Below are 19,337 nucleotides of genomic sequence, written 5' to 3'. Positions count from 1 at the left end.
TGTTTATGTATTTTTGGGAGTATGTATAACATAGGAGTGACTGGACAACTCACTTTCAGATAATCATACAGATCATCATCAATTATGTCACCTTGCAAGGCCTTATCCAAAATCACTCCTATGTCTCGCATAATCTCCCATTTGGGATCACCCTTCAGTGTCTCATATACCTCAATATCCTGTAATTGTCTCATGATCTCTTTCGTATATTTGTCAGTGTCCATAACGACCACGGCCCCTGACTTGTTAACTGTTTTGATAGTGATACACCTATTTTGCTCAAGAGTTTTGACAGCTTGTCTCTCCCGTCCAGAGAGATTCCCCCTCACACCCTTGACTTCAGTATTTTTCAAGGCTTCTATCTGTTTATGTACAATTTCAATATATGATTCAACAACATGATTGTTGTGAGGTGGAGAAAAATAGCTTTTCTTCATCAATTGAAACCTCCTGAAGCCTAATCCAACCTCTTTTTTATCTTTATTAGGCTACATTCACATGTCAGTATTTTTCTATATCCCGATTTTCGGTCCGTTTTTTGCGGATCCGTTGTTCCTGAAAATGTTTCCGTATGTCATCCGTTTTTTGCGGATCCGCAAAAAACGGAAACATGTATAAATTTCAATGAGCAAATAAAGTTGTTTGGATTTCTTTGAAAAAAAAATTTTTTAAAAAATTTAAATGTAATTTCCAGGAACGGAATCCGCATAAACCGGATGACATACGTAATGACATCCGAATGTCTTCCGTTTTTTTGCGGATCCATTGACTTAGTATTGTACCAGGATCCGAATTTTGCGGAAAAGAATAGGACATGTTTTATATTTAAACGGACATGCGGAACGGAACAACGGAAACGGACAGCACACATTGTGCTGTCCGATTTTTTCCAGGACCCATTGAAAATGAATGGGTCCAGATCTGGTCCGCAAAAAACGGAACAGATCAGGAAAGAAAAAACGGACGTGTGAATGGACCCTTATATGACAGAGCATCATCAGTATTCCTCAATGAAAAATAACTTTTCAAACGTAACCTCCTAAAAAACCTCTGTAGATCTAATTCAAGGTAAAACCAATCACGTCCACCTGTAGGGGAGAAAGTGAGACCCCGGCTCAACACCTGGATCTGATCAGCACTCAGTTCTACTGAGGATATGTTGACAACCAATTGTGTCACTTCTTTTGGTTACATCTCGTGGATCTCATCTGTGCATTCCTGTTGGAACCCGGATGTAAGGGTGGCATGTTTCTTCCAGGGCCGATGATGTTTCCTTCCGCCTTTCCTACATCTTTGCCACCTAGTCTTTTGACCCCTAAAAAAGCAAGTGTAGAGGATTCATCTGTAGATTCGGAATCACAAGTAGTGAAGCCAAATCCTATCCTCAGGATAGGTCATCGATATTAGATCGGCGGTGGTCCAACACCCGGCACCCCTGCCAATCAGCTGGCTGAAAAGAAGGCGTGCGTTGTGCCAGTTGTCCTCACTGCTGCTGTTGCGAAGGTAAACAATGAAGAGCCAGCTGACCGGCTGGGGTTCCGTTTGTCGGACCACCGCTGATCTGACATTGATGACTTATCCTGAGGATAGGTCATCAATAAAAATAATTTGGACAACCTTTTTAATATAGCTTTAAAAACAGGCCTAATGGTCAGACCCAGAAATAGAAAAACAACATCTAAATAGGATTATATCAGCAAGAGATTTTATGTTTTTTTATGATTTTGTTTTTACCTTTTGTCATAATTTTTTGTTGATGTTTTATTTCACTGTAGTGCAATAAAGTGTTATCTGACAATTTTAGATGGAATCCCTTAAGCGCAGAAGCAGCAAAACTGCAGTCAACGAGCCCGTTTCATGCCCAGTAGTAGGCAGTCTACCAGAGGACAGGCAGGGTCCAGAATGGGCAGAGAATGTCTCTGTGGGTTCCTATTTCATGCAGAAGGTCTTAGACCTGTCCGAGCAGTTACCTGAGGAAGAATCTAGTCAGTTAAAGGGATTCTGTCATCAGAAATGAGCCCTATAAGCTAAACATATGGCGATGTCCCTTGTAAAACACAGAATCCTAAAGTGAGTTTATCAAATGCCCCTGTGGCTCTATATTCATAAAAAAGCGGTTTATATCACCTGTCAATCACTTCAAAATGTGTCCAAGGGGACGTCTCATGGTGAAAGGTGCCCGGCTGCAGCCATGTCGTTTAGGTGCCCAGCGCCGCCTTCTGAGCTTCTGAGCCCTCCCTTTCATGCGATCCGCCTACCTCACGTCATCACTGCCTCTCTAACCACCGCTCGCTTCATCCAGATCCCGCGAGCTTTGAACCAGGCTGTAGGAGGTTGGATGGCTGGGATGGGCTGTAATAGGGCAGTCAGTGGAGGTTTGAGCGAAGTGCGCCGGCCGGCGCATGCGCACTTCGCTATACGAGGCCGCTGCCAGTAGTCCGCACGGGCGCATCAGGATATACCTAGTGCGCACGCGCGGGATCTGGATGAAGCGAGCGGTGGTTAGAGAGGCAGTGATGACGTGAGGTAGGCGGATCGCATGAAAGGGGGGGCGGCGATTTCAGCTGAGAAGGCGGCGCTGGGCACCTAAACGACATGGCTGCAGCCGGGCACCTTTCACTATGAGACGTCCCCTTGGACACATTTTGAAGTGATTGACAGGTGATATAAACCGCTTTTTTATGAATATAGAGCCACAGGGGCATTTGATAAACTCACTTTAGGATTCTGTGTTTTACAAGGGACATCGCCATATGTTTAGCTTATAGGGCTAATTTCTGATGACAGAATCCCTTTAAAGAACGAAAGGGAATATCTGCACGCACTTCCTAAAGCTGACCAGCAACCTAATGCTCATGCCCAGTTAGAAAAAAGTAACCATCCGATATATGCAGAAATCGCTCATCTGCAAATTAGTCAGGAGGAGCTTTTGGAAATAGAAAAACATCACTTCACCAACCAGCTGAAGATGCTTAAGGAAGCCATAGATGAAGAGAAGAATGTTAACAGTCCATCAGTAAATGGTCTCCAGAACTCATCAACCCGCCTCATCCCTAGTGAAGAGTCTGCCCCAGATGCTTGTACACTGCAAGACATGGCTCCATGTTCTTTTTTTTTTTTTTATAAATTCTTTATTTAGAATTTTTCAATTTTTCAATTCAAGACAAGACATGAATCAGTTATTGAACAGGGTACGTTAAGTAAAGCGAATAGTCTCGCAATGGCAATTTGTTAAGTCAAAAAACCACAATACCCAATGAGATATCACATAGACATATGTGGAATAGTTTGAAAAAACTGGAGCGTCAGCAGACGTATAAAGGAAAGGATAGAAAGAGGGGGAGGGATACATTTAGGAAAAAGGGAAGGATAAACAACAAACCTCGCTCTCACGACTGGGATAAAAGAGACCTACATTCAGCGGAGTCATAGAATTCCAACCAATGACTCCAAGTTTTAGTAAAAACCTTCTCAGTATGTCTTATTGACGAGGTGGGGTCTTCCATTCTCATGGTCTCCTGTATTCTGTTGATCCACATGGCTACAGAGGGAACAGACGGTTGCCTCCAAAGGCACGGGATACAAGCTCTTGCGGCGTTCACCAGATGTCTCACCACAGATTTTTTTATAGGTGGAGAGAGGAATCTCGCACTGATGGAGCAGGAAGAAAGCAGGCGTCTTAGGAAAGGTATATGAGGTGAATTTAGATGAAATCAACCACACCGAATCCCAGAATTCCGACAGATGTGGACAGCTCCAGAATGTATGTAGGATAGTGCCTCTCTCGGAGCCACAACGCCAGCACAAAGGAGAAACTTGACGAAAAATGGAATTAAGTCTAGTAGGGACCCTATACCAACGGGACATAAGTTTGAATCCAGCTTCTTGGACATTGCTTGCAATAGATGTTTTGTGAATGCACGTGTACAATCTTAATCTTTGTTCTGATGAGAGTGCAATATCTAGATCTGCTTCCCACTGAGGGATATAGTTGGGAGGAGGTTGGTTGGAAGGACTGAGTAGTAAGTTATATATTCGAGAAAGGGTATGTCTCGACACCCCTGGTTGATCGCAAAGGAACTCAAAATCTGTCTTGTCACGGACGAAAGATTGTGCTGGAGGAAGAGTGGCCATGTAGTGTTTAAGTTGGAGTGACTGCCAGGGATTAATTTTAGGGGAAATATCCATCTCTGAGATTTGTTGGGGGGTGAGCCATAAATTTGAGGCGATCAGATGATGGGCCCTGAATTTATTGCAGTTCACCAGAACACGAAAAGGTCCGCGTTCCATCCCAGGGCGGAATTGTGGATTACCCAGGAGAGGGAACATAGGAGAGGGAGATGGTGAGATATTGAGGAGATTTTGAATAGTAGAGAAGACCTTTAGGGAAGGGCCTATGGTCGGATGTAGTCGAGCCTCCAACGGTATGTGATCAGCCAACCACGGAGTAGCAGGCAGAGGAGTAGACAGAAAGGACTGTTCGACCGAGATCCATTGCTTATAGGCTTTGTGACGGCACCAGTCCACAATTCTAAGGAGATGTGATGCTCTGTGGTAGGACAGGAAGTCTGGCAGCCCTAGACCCCCTTCTAATTTGGGGCGAAAGAGTGTCGACCTGGCTATTCTGGACGGTTTGCCAGCCCAAATAAAGTGAGTCAACATTTTTAAAAGGTTGTGAAAAAAGAGCCTAGGAATATGAACCGGAAGGGCTTGAAAGAAGAAAAGGATTTTTGGTAATATATTCATTTTAAAAATCGAAATCCTCCCAAACCATGAGAACGTGTTCTTATTCCACCTGTCTAAGTCTATTTTTATGGCCCGGAGAAGAGGCGGGTAGTTAGCCTGATACAGGTCTGAGAGAGTAGAGGTCAGGAATATACCAAGGTATTTTAAAGACGAGTGAGTTGTGACCATGGTAGACGGGAGAGTAACGTTTAAGGCTTCAGATTTCTGATAATTAATTTTGTAGTTTGAGAGATGGGCGTATACTTTAAGTTCCCTAAGCAGGTTAGGTAGGGTAACCCTTGGGTTGGTAAGGAAAAACAGGAGGTCATCAGCGTAGGCTGCAACTTTGTGTGGTGTCCCCTGTACCCCGGTGATATCTGGGTTCCCCCTTATGTGACACAAAAGCGGTTCCAGACATAGCACAAATATAAGGGATAAGGGACAACCCTGTCTCGTTCCATTCTGGATGGATAGGGGAGAGGAAAATTGGCCATTCACTTTGACAACCGCAGTGGGATTTGAGTAGAGATTGGTAATCCTAAACATCATCTTCTCTCCCAGTCCTATATAACGCAGGGTCTCAAACATGAATTTCCAATTGACCCTGTCAAATGCATTTTCGGCGTCAGTTGATAGGAGTAATGTTGGGATCTTAGAGGATACAGCTTGGTATATCATATTTATTGCCCTTGTCGTGTTATCCCGAGCTTCTCTCAGAGGTAAGAACCCAGTTTGGTCTAAATGGATTAATTTTTGGAGATGAGGGAGGAGGCGAGTAGCAAGTATTTTGGAGAACAATTTTAGGTCCACGTTAATCAGTGAGATGGGACGGTAACTTTGGCATTGTGAAAGGTCTTTCCCTTCCTTGGGGATGACCGTAATGTGTGCTCTAAGAGTATCATTGGGGAGAGTACGGGACACATCAAATGAGTTAAAGGCGGCTAAGAAATGGGTAAATAAAATGTCCCCAAATTGTTTATAGTAGGGTAGCGTGAGTCCATCTGGACCAGGGGCCTTCCCTGTTTGAGAATCTTTAATAGCAGCCTGTAACTCAAATAGCGATATGGGCGACTCCAATAATGGGACCACCTCAGGAGGAAGAGATGGGAGGCCAGCGGACTCGAGATAGGACCTCATTAAGGGCATTGATTCATGGGCATTGGACAGATGGGAGTCTCCTAAGTTATATAGTGTGTGATAGTAGGATCTGAACGCTTCTGTTATATCCCGCGGGAGGGAGGCCTTAGAACCGGAGATGGTAGATACATGTGGAACATAAGAGCTTAGCCTAGTTTTCCGTAAAGCCCGAGTTCTGCCTGGTTTATTCCCATGTTCATAGTAGTGTCTACGGCATTTGGTTAAGGTTGCCTTTGCTTTTGAGAGGCAAAGTGAACGAACCTGATCACGGAGCTGGGCAAGCTCTGCTCCCAGCTGCGAGTCTAGGGTCTGTTTGTGTTGCTGATCTAACACGTAAATGCGCGATAAAAGGGATGTTATCTTAGCGGCTCTCTCTTTTTTCAACTGGGACCCTAGTTTTATAAAGGAGCCTCGGATAAAGCATTTGTGGGCTTCCCAAATAGTAAGGGGGTCACTCTCTGGAGTCACGTTAGTCACAAAATATTCAGTCAGGTCCTTCCGGGTTTCAGAGGAGACCTGCAGGTCATGTAGGATTGATTCATTTAGTTGCCAATGCCAGGCCCTGTTTTGGTGGGTCTGGAAAGAGAGTGATATGGAGATTAGGGCGTGGTCAGAGAAAGCTATTGGATCGATCTCCGCCTTTGTAAGAAGGTCTAGTCTAGCATGGTTCAGGAGGAAAAGATCCAGCCTGGAGTAGGAATTGTGTGGGTGTGAGAAGAACGTGTAATCTCGGGATGTCGGGTTTAAGACGCGCCAAGTGTCCACAAGTTGCTGAGAGAAAAGGAGTTCTTTAAGCTTGGAAATGGTTGAGTGAGGGTAAGAAACCTGACCCTTGGAGGAGTCCAGACGAGGGTCTAGAACAATGTTAAAGTTGCCCCCCAGAATCAGGAGGCCCTCGGTGAAGTCCTCCAAGGCCCTAAGGGTCTTGGATAGGAAACTAATCTGTCCTGTGTTAGGGGCATAAATAGACGTCAAAGTGACTAATGTACCTGCCAACTTTCCTTTAACAAACAGGTACCTGCCTGCTCCATCAGTGCGAGACTCAATCAGATCCCAGGAGATTGCGTTGGAGATAAGGATTGATACACCTTTCGTCTTGGAATCCAGATCAGAACCGTGGTAGACATGTGGAAAACGTCTATCGGAGAGCTTCGGAGTGGAGGAAGAGCGGAAATGTGTTTCTTGTATAAATGCCACATGAGCTTTTTTTTTCCAGAGGAGACGCAGGAGAGAAGATCTCTTTTCAGGCAAGTTCAAACCCTGTACATTAAGGGAGACTGTGGCGAAACCAACCTCGCCACTGGGTTTTGGAGGGGCCTGGCTACCAGCCTCTTGCCCCAGGATTATGGGCCCTCTCATCAGCCCATGCAAAACTTAAATCCCATGGCGATTTGACTGTGTTTGTGGCATCTGAGCGCTCAGATCCAAGCCATATGGGAACATGTGGGATTTTGAGATGTGTGACAGAACCATCTGTCTGTGTAATTGTATTTTATGTTATGTGAGGGTACCCAGTTAGCTCATTTTATTGTATTCATGTTGTCTGAGTGCCATTCACCTAATAATATGCACTCAGACTTGAGCTGTCTGGGAATATGTTAAATGTCTGTGTATTGAAAAGGGTTGTGACATTGTATGTTTAAATGGTGATTTCTGTCCTGTTGTCCGCACATGTGTATTGGCGATTTCCCTTTGTCCTGAGAGAAAATTGGATTACTCCTCGGGTGTCTCCAGGACAGAGAGGAGGAAACCATGATGCATTGTGGGGATGTGTTGTAATATATTGATTGGTTATATTTCAAAACCCTGTGGGCAGTACTATGTTTTTGGTTTGTGAATAAAAGAGGCTGTACGTGAAGTACAGTCAGTTCCTGTTTTATCCTTCATCATGTTGAGGCTGGTGTTTGGGTAACTGATCGACGCTGGGGATTGCTATACGCTGGGAGATTTGCTATACTCCCCTGGCTTTACTACTAGCTCTTGTAAGAGCTTGTTCCTGGTTCCTGCTCTCTGGATGTAGGAGAGGTTCACCCACTGGAGCCTGGAGCCTTGTCGTAGGTCCAGGGTGGGTAGGAGACGGTGAGACCTCAACCAAGCTTTGGCGGTTCGTGGGGTCTGCAGTGCGTACGGTGTCAAGTGGAGTGGTTGGAGTCCTCGGAAAGCACCAGGAGCATCTATCAACGGAGGTACCCGGTCGGGGTGCTAGGCGTTCCGTTACATTTGGTGGCAAGCAGTGGGATGGCGTCCTAGTGTGAGGAGAAGCAGCTCGAGACACCGTTCGTGGATTTACTAAATTGAGGGCAACGCTAGTATCCGTACAGCGCCCCTGGCTACAGCAGGATGGAATCGGCTAGTCTTCGGACAGCGTTCTATGACGAGGAGGAGGAGGCAGCCGCAGACTACAGGGATGCAGACAGAAAGGAAGTCTGGTATGATGCCCTGGAAAATGCCCAGCGGCGGCGAGGTGAGAGTCTCCCCAGTTATGAGCAGCGGCTACAGAAGCGTGTGGCGATGCGGATGGGTCTCTTGGGAGAGCAGCCCCTGGATGAGTGGGTAACAGAGCTCCAGAACCTGGTATGTAAGGAGCTTTGGCTAGAGGACGCTTACCAGGCCCTAAGGCCTCTTTCACACTTGCGTTGTTGGGATCCGGCATGCACTTCCGTTGCCGGAGGTGCCCGCCGGATCCGTAACAGCGCAAGTGTACTGAAAGCATTTGAAGACGGAACCGTCTTTCAAATGCTTTCAGTGTTACTATGGCACCCAGGACGCTATTAAAGTCTCTGCCCTCCTGCAAAGCGCCGAAACGACGTTTAGCTTAAGGCCGGATCCGGATCAATGCCTTCCAATGGGCATTAATTCCGGATCCGGCCTTGCGGCAAGTGTTCCGGATTTTTGGCCGGAGCAAAAAGCGCAGCATGCTGCGGTATTTTCTCCGGCCAACACACGTTCCGTTCCGGAACTGAAGACATCCTGATGCATCCTGAATGGATTTCTCTCCATTCAGAATGCATTAGGATAATCCTGATCAGGATTCTTCCGGCATAGAGCCCCGACGACGGAACTCTATGCCGGAAGACAATAACGCAGGTGTGAAAGAGCCCTTAGGTGGCATGTCATTCAACATTCCCCCTGGATGGCTGAGCACGACAGACCCGAGGGTGAGGAGTTTGATGGACCGGGGTTACTATGGGATGCCTTGGAGGAGGACATTGATCTTGGCAGCACGGAGGAGTCTAGGTTTTGGGATATCTACGACTACCGGATGGGCATGCATGTTTATGCTGACGGAAGGGAGGTGAGCAAAGACATGACCCACCTGGTAACAAGGGAGTGGGAGCTGGAGCAGACCTACCAACACCTGCTCAGCTCCATTCATCCCCAACCTACTCGACAAGCAGAGCCAGATCTGCCCTCCTGCAACTGGGAAGACTTGCCGGCGATACCCCCTGCTTCCCTACCAACTCCCAAAGTAGGGAACTTCATCGACTGGTTCTGGGAAGACCTCCCGATGGCAGGTGGAGATGGGACCGAGGTCTCTCCACCGGCCCTACAGAGATGCTGGATGGCCGGTTCAGATCCCCCACCAACCCTGCAGGAATGCCAGGAGGAGGAGGTAAGCGATTCCTCCTCTCCACAGCCGATCTGCAACAAGGTCCTGGGGATAGGATTCCCTGACCACATCCCAGTAGAAGAGCTGGCATCTGGGCAGAGCGCAGTCAGCCTCTGCACTCCCCTATCCTCTTCTCCAGAGCCGGACATCCCACAGGCTACCCCAGCGGAAGAGCTGGCATCTGGGCAGAGCGCAGTCAGCCTCTGCCCTCCCCTATCCTCTTATCCAGAGCCTGAATCCCCACAGGCTACCCCAGCGGAAGAGCTGGCATCTGGGCAGAGTGCAGTTGGCCTCTGCCCTCCTCTATCCTCTTATCCAGAGCCTGACTCCCCACAGGCTACCCCAGCAGAAGAGCTGGCATCTGGGCAGAGCGCAGTCGGCCTCTGCCCACCAAGTACCTACAACTCCAAGCTAGAGAGCAACAAGGAAGCAAGGAGTAGCAGATGCCCCCTCAACAGCTGGGGACATTCAGAACAGAGCCAGGCCCCAAAATTCAACAGGTCCAGTATTGGGTTGTGGGTGGACTGCCAGACTAACTCAGGTACTGACCGTGAGGTCAGGTATCTGGTTAGTCTTCCCTGGGAGGGGGAGATATGTGGCGAAACCAACCTCGCCACTGGGTTTTGGAGGGGCCTGGCTACCAGCCTCTTGCCCCAGGATTATGGGCCCTCTCATCAGCCCATGCAAAACTTAAACCCCATGGCGATTTGACTGTGTTTGTGGCATCTGAGCGCTCAGATCCAAGCCATATGGGGACATGTGGGGTTTTGAGATGTGTGACAGAACCATCTGTCTGTGTAATTGTATTTTATGTTATGTGAGGGTACCCAGTTAGCTCATTTTATTGTATTCATGTTGTCTGAGTGCCATTCACCTAATAATATGCACTCAGACTTGAGCTGTCTGGGAATATGTTAAATGTCTGTGTATTGAAAAGGGTTGTGACATTGTATGTTTAAATGGTGATTTCTGTCCTGTTGTCCGCACATGTGTATTGGCGATTTCCCTTTGTCCTGAGAGATAATTGGATTACTCCTCGGGTGTCTCCAGGACAGAGAGGAGGAAACCATGATGCATTGTGGGGATGTGTTGTAATATATTGATTGGTTATATTTCAAAACCCTGTGGGCAGTACTATGTTTTTGGTTTGTGAATAAAAGAGGCTGTACGTGAAGTACAGTCAGTTCCTGTTTTATACCTTCATGAAGTCTTGGCTCATGTTTGGCTCATGGGATAACTCTTGGGGATTGCTATATCATAATACTCCCCTGAGTATAAGCTCTTGTAAGAGCTTGCTCCTGGTTCCTGTCTCTGGATTTAGGAGAGGTTCACCCACTGGAGCCTGGAGCCTTGTCGTAGGTCCAGGGTGGGTAGGAGACGGCTAGACCTCCACCAAGCTTCGGCGGTTCGTGGGGTCTGCAGTGCTGACGGTGTCGAGTGGAGTGCTTGGAGTCCTCTGTAAGCACTAGGAGCATCTATCGACGGAGGTACCCGGTCGGGGTGCTAGGCGTTCCGTTACAGAGACCAACAAAATGTCAGACATATTGAACAGTAGAGGATAAAAACAAGTGCGTATAGAACCTCTTTGTGAGAGAGAAGTGTGCTGTCAGTAGGGGAAAGAGGAGAACGGGAGTAGGGTAGGAGAAGGCTGAAAAGAGAGGAAAATGGAGAGGGGGAGGAATCCTAGCTATGAGCAGGAAAAAGCTGCAAAAGCAGAAATAACTGTGAGTAACCCGTCAAAAGGGTATTAAGGAAAGGACTCACAGTGCCCTAGTAGGGGGGTAGAACGGCAAGCGACTAGGAGAGGGAGTGAAATCTAATCTCAGAAAGAGCTCCTAGAGACCTGAAAAAGGGACAGAGCAATTTTACTTCCGGGAGACCCCTTCCTAGAATGAACATCAACATTGACAGCGGAGAGAGGTAAGGATAGATATATGGGTTTATACCTACAAGACAGATAAAATGGAGGTAGCACCAGAAATAACAGAAAAACACAGAGGATAGAATAAGAACAAAGTCAAAAGACCAATAACATCCCCTGAGGTTGAGGAGAGTTTCACAGCAAAGTCCCTTTCAGGAATGCAGGTGAAGAATCGTCCCGTCCGAGACGAAAATGGTGAATCAACGGGGAGATTGCGGTAGACGTCTTGTAGGCTGGTAGTGAGGTCTGGAAGAACGGCCGCGGGAGGAGTTGGAACGGCCAGGAGATGCGCGTCCTGATGACGGAGATGTTGATCGTCGAGGGAAATCTGGTCTTTGTGGTGGCCCTTGCAGGAGTGGAGGCAATGTCCAATCCGGAACGGCAAATGGATGGATATCCAGAAACTTGAAAAGATCCGAGAGGTCGGCAGGAGAGCGGACCAGCATTGACTGACCGGTAGAGTATCGGACGATGAGGTGGAACGGATGCCCCCAGCGATAAGATGCACCAGCTTCTTTGATAGCTTCTAGCAGAGGCCTAACCATTCTTCGCATAGAAAGGGTTAGGCGGGATACATCTGGTAAGATAGTAATCGGAGTGTCCTCAAAGAAGATTTCCTTTTTTTCCCAGGCTTTGCGTAGAATTCGCTCTTTTACCGTGTAAAAATGTACCCGGCAGATGACGTCACGTGGCCTCTCCAGGTCACGATTTCTAGGACCAGCGGTCCTGTGGACTCTGTCTAGCTCAATCTTGGTTGAAAGTGGATTATCAAGGACCGAGTTGAATATGTCCACAACAACAGAATGTAGCTGATCGCTGGGGACAGACTCCGGGATGTTACGGAGCTTAAGGTTGTTCCGACGGCCTCTATTTTCCACATCGTCGAGATGTAAAGAAAAGTCCTGCAGTTGAGAGGTATGCGCAGACAGGGTCGTGGAATGAGAATGGATCGTGGATGTAGTGGCCGCGTAGCGGTGTTCTAGCGATGACAGTCGGGCGTCTAGCTGGTGGACCTCATCACGAACCACTTGGAGAGCCTGGGCTTGTTTAGTTTCTATGCGAGCCACTTGTGCCTCCAAATCAGACTTTGTGGGCAATGCCCTCACCATTTCCCATAGCTCTGACAACGTGCGATCAATGGTAGATGGGGGTGGGGGGAGCCCCTGTGATTCCTCAGGATGCTGCGACAGCGAGGAGAAAATGGCAGGCATGCCTTGGCTGAGACAGTGAGTGTCCAGGGCAGGCCGAGGGTGAGTAGGAGCAGGGACCTGCAGGGTCGGTGGTGTCCCCTCGGTAATACCCCGTGCAGGGCTAGCCGCCGGAGAAGGCGTGTAGGTGCAGGCCTCTGCCTTCATTAGGCCCCGATCTCACCTGAGAGGCGGTATCTGGAAGCTCCGGCTGACTCGGAGCTGCGTGGCATAGCGGGGAACCCGGTCGGGCGGAGATTTCACTCAGGGAGGCCGGGGCTGAGCGAGATGGAAACAGCTCACCCGGGTGCTGCACGCTGGTAAGCAAGGCCTCAGGAGCTGGCGCCGGAAGAAACGGCTGTGCCGCAGGCCGCAATGATGAGGAAGCGGCGGCCATTATGGGCAACTCTGGGTCTCCTTGCTGGGTGGAACGGAGGAACCGGCCTATAGAGTGCTCGGGAGGGACCGCGGGTTGGCTCTTCGACCTTCTCCCCTTAGTTATGGCCTGTCGGAGGTGAGTAAGAAGGTGGTCTCACTTGATTCTCTGAAGCAGGTCACGGAGCTCTCCTTACATGCGTCTTCACGCCGCCATGCCGAAGCCACGCCCCCGGCTCCATGTTCTTATGATGGGGACTTGTCATCGATATTGAATCCTACTTCTGCCTTTGAGGAAACCTCTAGCCCAATGGAAGGAGCCCCAATAACAGGGTCGGTAGATAGGAAGTGTTGCAATACCGAAGCTTTTATGAAAGAAATCACTGCGGTGAAAAACAGACAGGATTTCCTTGAAACAGAATGCCTGCAACTGAGAAATAGATACTACTCTGACAATAATATTATTATGGAGTTACTACGAAGTCACCATATCAGGTAGGTTGGATTGACCGTGATGTCCAACACCATTGTCATCTCTGGTAGGTTTCTGAATAATGAAATAATAATGTTCCTGGGTTGTTGCATAGCAGCAGTCCAAGAGTACGTTGGGTGATAACTGCAAATCTTCGTAGCCCTGTATGTTCTTCTGTTGTCACTGATGTTCTTCCTGGCATCTTTCCCGTTTCCATCATCTCTTCCCCTTCCTGCGGTGGGTTTTAGTTTACACACTGCCTGTGACATGAATGCTGCTGCACAGGCGTAGTCTGCAGCCTGTCCTGTGCCTTAGCCCTGCACCTGATGTCCTCCAGCATCCTACTTACAATTTGGGCAGTAGCATCTGAAAGATGTGGTCTAACCACACCTTCCTATGTGAGGCCTGGCCAGGCATCATGGGACAAGTAGAGATGCATGTACTAATATGAGTGTACCTAGAATTTGATGTAAATTGCAACAAAATGTGGAGCAGTATATGACGCATCTATGCTTAGAGAAATTGTGCCTAGTCTGAAAAGGGGCATGGCTTAACAGAAAAGGGGTGTGGTCTCACTGGAAAGGAGCATGACTTTAAGGCTATGGACACCTTCTGGGGCATTTTTAATTATTGCATTTTACTCATTTTGGGTTAAAAATAAATAAATAAAAATAAATTTTTAAACCTTTCAGGACCGGGCCTTAACCTCTTAAGGACATAGGGCGTACAGGTACGCCCTTGTGCCCTGGTACTTAAGGACACAGGGCGTACCTGTACGCCCTGTGTATTTTCGATCACCGCCGCGCGGCGGGCGGTGATCGGAACCCCGTGCCTGCTCAAATCATTGAGCAGGCACTTGGGGCAAATGCGCCGGGGGGTCCGGTGACCCCCGCATGTATGCGATCGCAGAAAACCGCAGGTCAATTCAGACCTGCGGTTTTCTGCGTTTCCGGGTTGTTCGGGTCTCTGAAGACCCGATAACCCGGAACAGGATGGTGATGGTGGTGTGATTTCACCCCACCAATCACCATCCAGCGATCCTGAGTGGTGATGGTGACATCACCACTCAGGATCGCTTTCCGATTGGTCTGTGGGCGGTCCGGCGCCAAATTCAAAAGAGGCAGGCGCTCCTCTCCTCCTCCTTTTGTGTTCCGGAGCCGGAGGAGAGAGGAGCTGCCTGCACTTGTGTCCACCATCGGTGCCAGCACCCCCAGGACCCGATCTGTGCCCCCAGGACCCGATCTGTGCCCCAGCACCCCCCATCAGGTACATAGGGACAGCATAGGGAAAGTTTGGTTTAGGCAGGAAAAAAAAAGGGAAAGTTAGTTTCTGAACTTTTCTTACTTTGATTGCATCACCCTAAGTTAGGGTGTCTGGGGTCCACAGCACAGCTGTGTGACCCTAGACCCCCCAGGGGTGCTGCCACTTGCCCCCCCCCACCCCCTGCCCCCCCCCACCTTTTTTGGGGTGCATTTTTTTTTATTTTTTTATTTTTTTTTGTGTACGCTGATTGTGGCCGGCACTTAGTGTCCGGCCACTGTTAGCACATCGCACACCCCACCGCTGATCAACTTCGGACAGTTGATCAGCGGTTTTGATTTTTTTTCCCCACATTTTTTGCCCTTTTTTTAGTTAGTTTATTTTCTTTTTTTTCTGTTAGTTTTAGGGTGAGTTCGTGAACACCCGTGCCCCCACACACACGCACACAAAATAAAGAGTTACACACACGCACATATACACGCAGACACACACTCCCCTATGGCCCGCCGGACGTTCTCGGCCGAGGAGGCATACGCCCAGCTTGCCTCCGACTCCGAGAGTCCCAGTGAGGATGAGGATGACCCCACATTCCTGTTGTCATCCGCATCCTCCTCATCATCTAGCGATGATGATGAGCCCCCAAGGCGGCGGAGACGCCGCCAGGCGGAGCAAGGGGACCGCCATGTTAGGGACCCTGTGGCCCACACTAGTACGAGCAGCTCTGGGGCTCGTACTGGTTTCCCGGCCCACCAGTTAAATCCACCGGAGCCCCCTGCCGGTGAACTTGTCTGGTGTAGCCCAGAGCGATACGAGCCCGTGATTCCTGATTTTGTAGGCCAATCAGGAATCCAGATTTCCACAGTGGGCTACACTGAATATGAGTTTTTTTGTCATTTTTTCAGTGACCCACTGGTAAATCTGATGGTGGAGCAGACGAATCTGTACGCCCAACAGTTCGTCGCTCAACACCCGGGCTCCTTTTTGGCCAGGCCCGGTGGCTGGACGCCGGTCAGTGCAGCCGAAATGAGGATATTTTGGGGCCTCGTGCTGCATATGGGCCTGGTCAAAAAACCCAGTGTCAGGCTGTACTGGAGTGGGGACGTCCTATACCAGGCCCCACTTTACAGTACAGCCATGACACGCTCCCGGTTTGAGGCCATCCGGAAATGTCTGCATTATTCCGATAATGCAGCATGTCCCCCCCGAGGTGATCCTGCCCATGACCGTCTGTATAAGATACGGCCGGTCATCGATCACTTTGGGGCCAAATTCATGGAGGCCTATGTACCTGGAAGGGAGGTCGCGGTTGATGAGTCTCTCATTGCGTTCAAGGGGAGACTCATTTTCCGCCAGTATGTGCCCTCCAAGCGGGCGAGGTATGGCGTGAAGCTATACAAAATTTGTGAGAGTACCTCAGGGTACACTTACAAATTTCGTGTGTACGAGGGGCGAGATTCCCGGATTCAACCCCCAGAATGTCCCCCCACTCTGGGTGTTACCGGGAAACTTGTGTGGGACCTTATGTACCCACTGCTGGATAAGGGTTACCACCTTTACGTGGATAACTTTTATACCAGTATCCCCTTGTTCCAGTCCCTTGCCGCCAGATCCACGTTCGCTTGTGGGACCGTGCGGAAAAATCAACGTGGCCTCCCTGCCCACCCCCTCCAGGTACCTATCCCCAGGGGTGAGACCCGTGCCCTTACCACTGGAAACCTGTTGCTGGTCAGGTATAAGGACAAGAGGGATGTCCTTATGCTGTCCACAATTCATGGTAACGGCATCACCCCTGTCCCTGTGCGAGGTACCGCGGCAACGGTCCTCAAGCCCGATTGTATCGTCGCCTACAATCGGTATATGGGAGGAGTTGATCTCTCGGATCAAGTCCTCAAGCCATATAATGCCATGCGCAAAACCCGGGCATGGTACAAAAAAGTTGCGGTCTACTTGGTGCAGGTTGCCATGTACAACTCTTTTGTACTATCCCGAAGCGCTGGCAGCACAGGGACATTCCTCCAGTTCTATGAGGCAGTCCTCAAGGCCCTGATCTTTTCGGACCGGGAAAGAGCAGGCCGGAGTACCTCGGGAACTGTAGGTGCCCGGATCGTCCCTGGCCAACACTTTCCAGGTGTGGTCCCCCATACTGGAAAGAAGGGACGAACCCAAAAAAAGTGCAGAGTGTGTCGCAGGAGGGGGATACGGAAGGACACGACTACTCAGTGCGACACGTGCCCCGATCATCCGGGCCTCTGCATTGACGGTTGCTTCAGGGAGTATCACACTTCCATGGAGTACTAAATTTATATCCCAATTTAGCACTGACATCGGATAAAAAAAAAATGGTTCTCAGACCTGAGACACCCAAAAAAACTAAAATAATTTATTAAAAGTAGACATATTAGGTATCGCCGCGTCGGTAATAATCTCCTCTATAAAACTACCCCATGACCAACCCCCCCAGATTAACACGGTCAAGAAAAAAAAAAAAAAAAAGGTGCAAAAAAAGTTTTTTTTTGTCACCTTACATAATAAAAAGTTTAATAGCAAGCGATCAAAAAGTCATATAGCCCCCAAAATAGTGTCAATAAAACCGTCCGCTCCTCCCGCAAAAAATGAGCCCCCACATGAGATAATTGGATAAAAAAATTTTAAAAAAAATGACCCTTAGACTTTAGAGATACCCAAAAAAAAGATTTGTATCAAAAAAGATAATATAGTCAAAAACCTAAATAATTGTAAAAAAAGTAGACTTATTAGGTATTGCCGCGTCCGTAAGAATCTCCTCTATAAAAATATCCCATGACCTAACCCCCCAGATTAACACGGTTAAAAAAAAAAAAAAAACGGTGCCAAAACCGCTATTTTTGGCACTTTTCCATTTCAATCCGTTTTTTCCGGTAACAAAACAAGGGTTAACAACCAAACAAAACTTAATATTTATTACCCTGATACTGCAGTTTACAGAAACACCACATTTGTGGTCGTAAACTGCTGTATCAGTAAAAGGGAGGCCGCAAAAGGAAAGGACTGACATGGTTTCTGGAAGGCCGATTTTGATGGCCTTTTTTATTGACACCATGTCCCTTTTGAAGCCCCCCTGATGCACTCTAGAGTAAAAACTCCCCAAAACTGACCCCATCTAAGAAACTACACCCCTCAAGGTATTCAAAACTGATTATACAAACTTTATTAACCCTTTAGGTGTTCCTCAACAGTTAATGGCAAATGGAGATGAAATTTCAGAATTAAAATTTTTGATAACCTTGCCTCACAAAAATGTAATATAGAGCAACCAAAAATCATATTTACCCTAAAAATAGTCCCCAAAAAAATGCCACCTTATCCCGTAGTTTCCAAAATGGGGTCACTTTTAGGGAGTTTCTACTCCAGGGGTGCATCAGAGGGGTTGAAACAGGACACGGTGTAAATAAACCGGTCCATAAAAATCAGCCCTCCAAAAACCAAACGGCGCACCTTTCACTCTACGCCCCGCTGTGTGGCCGTACATTAGTTTACGGCCACATATTGGGTGTTTCTGTAAACGGCAGAGTCAGGGCAATAAAGATACAGTCTTGTTTGGCTGTTAACCCTTGCTTTGTTAGTGGAAAAAATGGGTTAAAATGGAAAATAAGGCAAAAAAATGAAATTTTCAAATTTCATCCCCATTTGCCAATAACTCTTGTGCAACACCTAAAGGGTTAACGACGTATGTAAAATCAGTTTTGAATACCTTGAGGGGTGTAGTTTCTTAGATGGGGTCACTTTTAGGGAGTTTCTACTCTAGGGGTGCATCAGGGGGCTTCAAATGGGACATGGTGTAAATAAACCAGTCCATAAAAATCAGCCCTCCAAAAACCAAACGGCGCACCTTTCCCTCTACGCCCCGCTGTGTGGCCGTACAGTAGTTTACGGCCACATATTGGGTGTTTCTGTAAACGGCAGAGTCAGGGCAATAAAGATACAGTCTTTTTTGGCTGTTAACCCTTGCTTTGTTAGTGGAAAAAATGGGTTAAAATGGAAAATAAGGCAAAAAAATGAAATTTTCAAATTTCATCCCCATTTGCCAATAACTCTTGTGCAACACCTAAAGGGTTAACGACGTATGTAAAATCAGTTTTGAATACCTTGAGGGGTTTAGTTTCTTAGATGGGGTCACTTTTAGGGAGTTTCTACTCTAGGGGTGCATCAGGGGGGCTTCAAATGGGACATGGTGTAAATAAACCAGTCCATAAAAATCAGCCCTCCAAAAACCAAACGGCGCACCTTTCACTCTACGCCCCGCTGTGTGGCCGTACAGTAGTTTACGGCCACATATTTGGTGTTTCTGTAAACGGCAGAGTCAGGGCAATAAAGATACAGTCTTGTTTGGCTGTTAACCCTTGCTTTGTTAGTGGAAAAAATGGGTTAAAATGGAAAATTAGACAAAAAAATGAAATTCTCAAATTTCATCCCCATTTGCCAATAACTCTTGTGCAACACCTAAAGGGTTAACGACGTATGTAAAATCAGTTTTGAATACCTTGAGGGGTGTAGTTTCTTAGATGGGGTCACTTTTAGGGAGTTTCTACTCTAGGGGTGCATCAGGGGGCTTCAAATGGGACATGGTGTAAATAAACCAGTCCATAAAAATCAGCCCTCCAAAAACCAAAC

The sequence above is a fragment of the Bufo bufo genome, chromosome 8, assembly GCF_905171765.1.
Source record: "Bufo bufo chromosome 8, aBufBuf1.1, whole genome shotgun sequence".
NCBI lineage: Eukaryota > Metazoa > Chordata > Amphibia > Anura > Bufonidae > Bufo > Bufo bufo.
The sequence above is the reverse complement of the archived record's forward strand: the minus strand, read 5'-3'. Positions refer to the sequence as shown.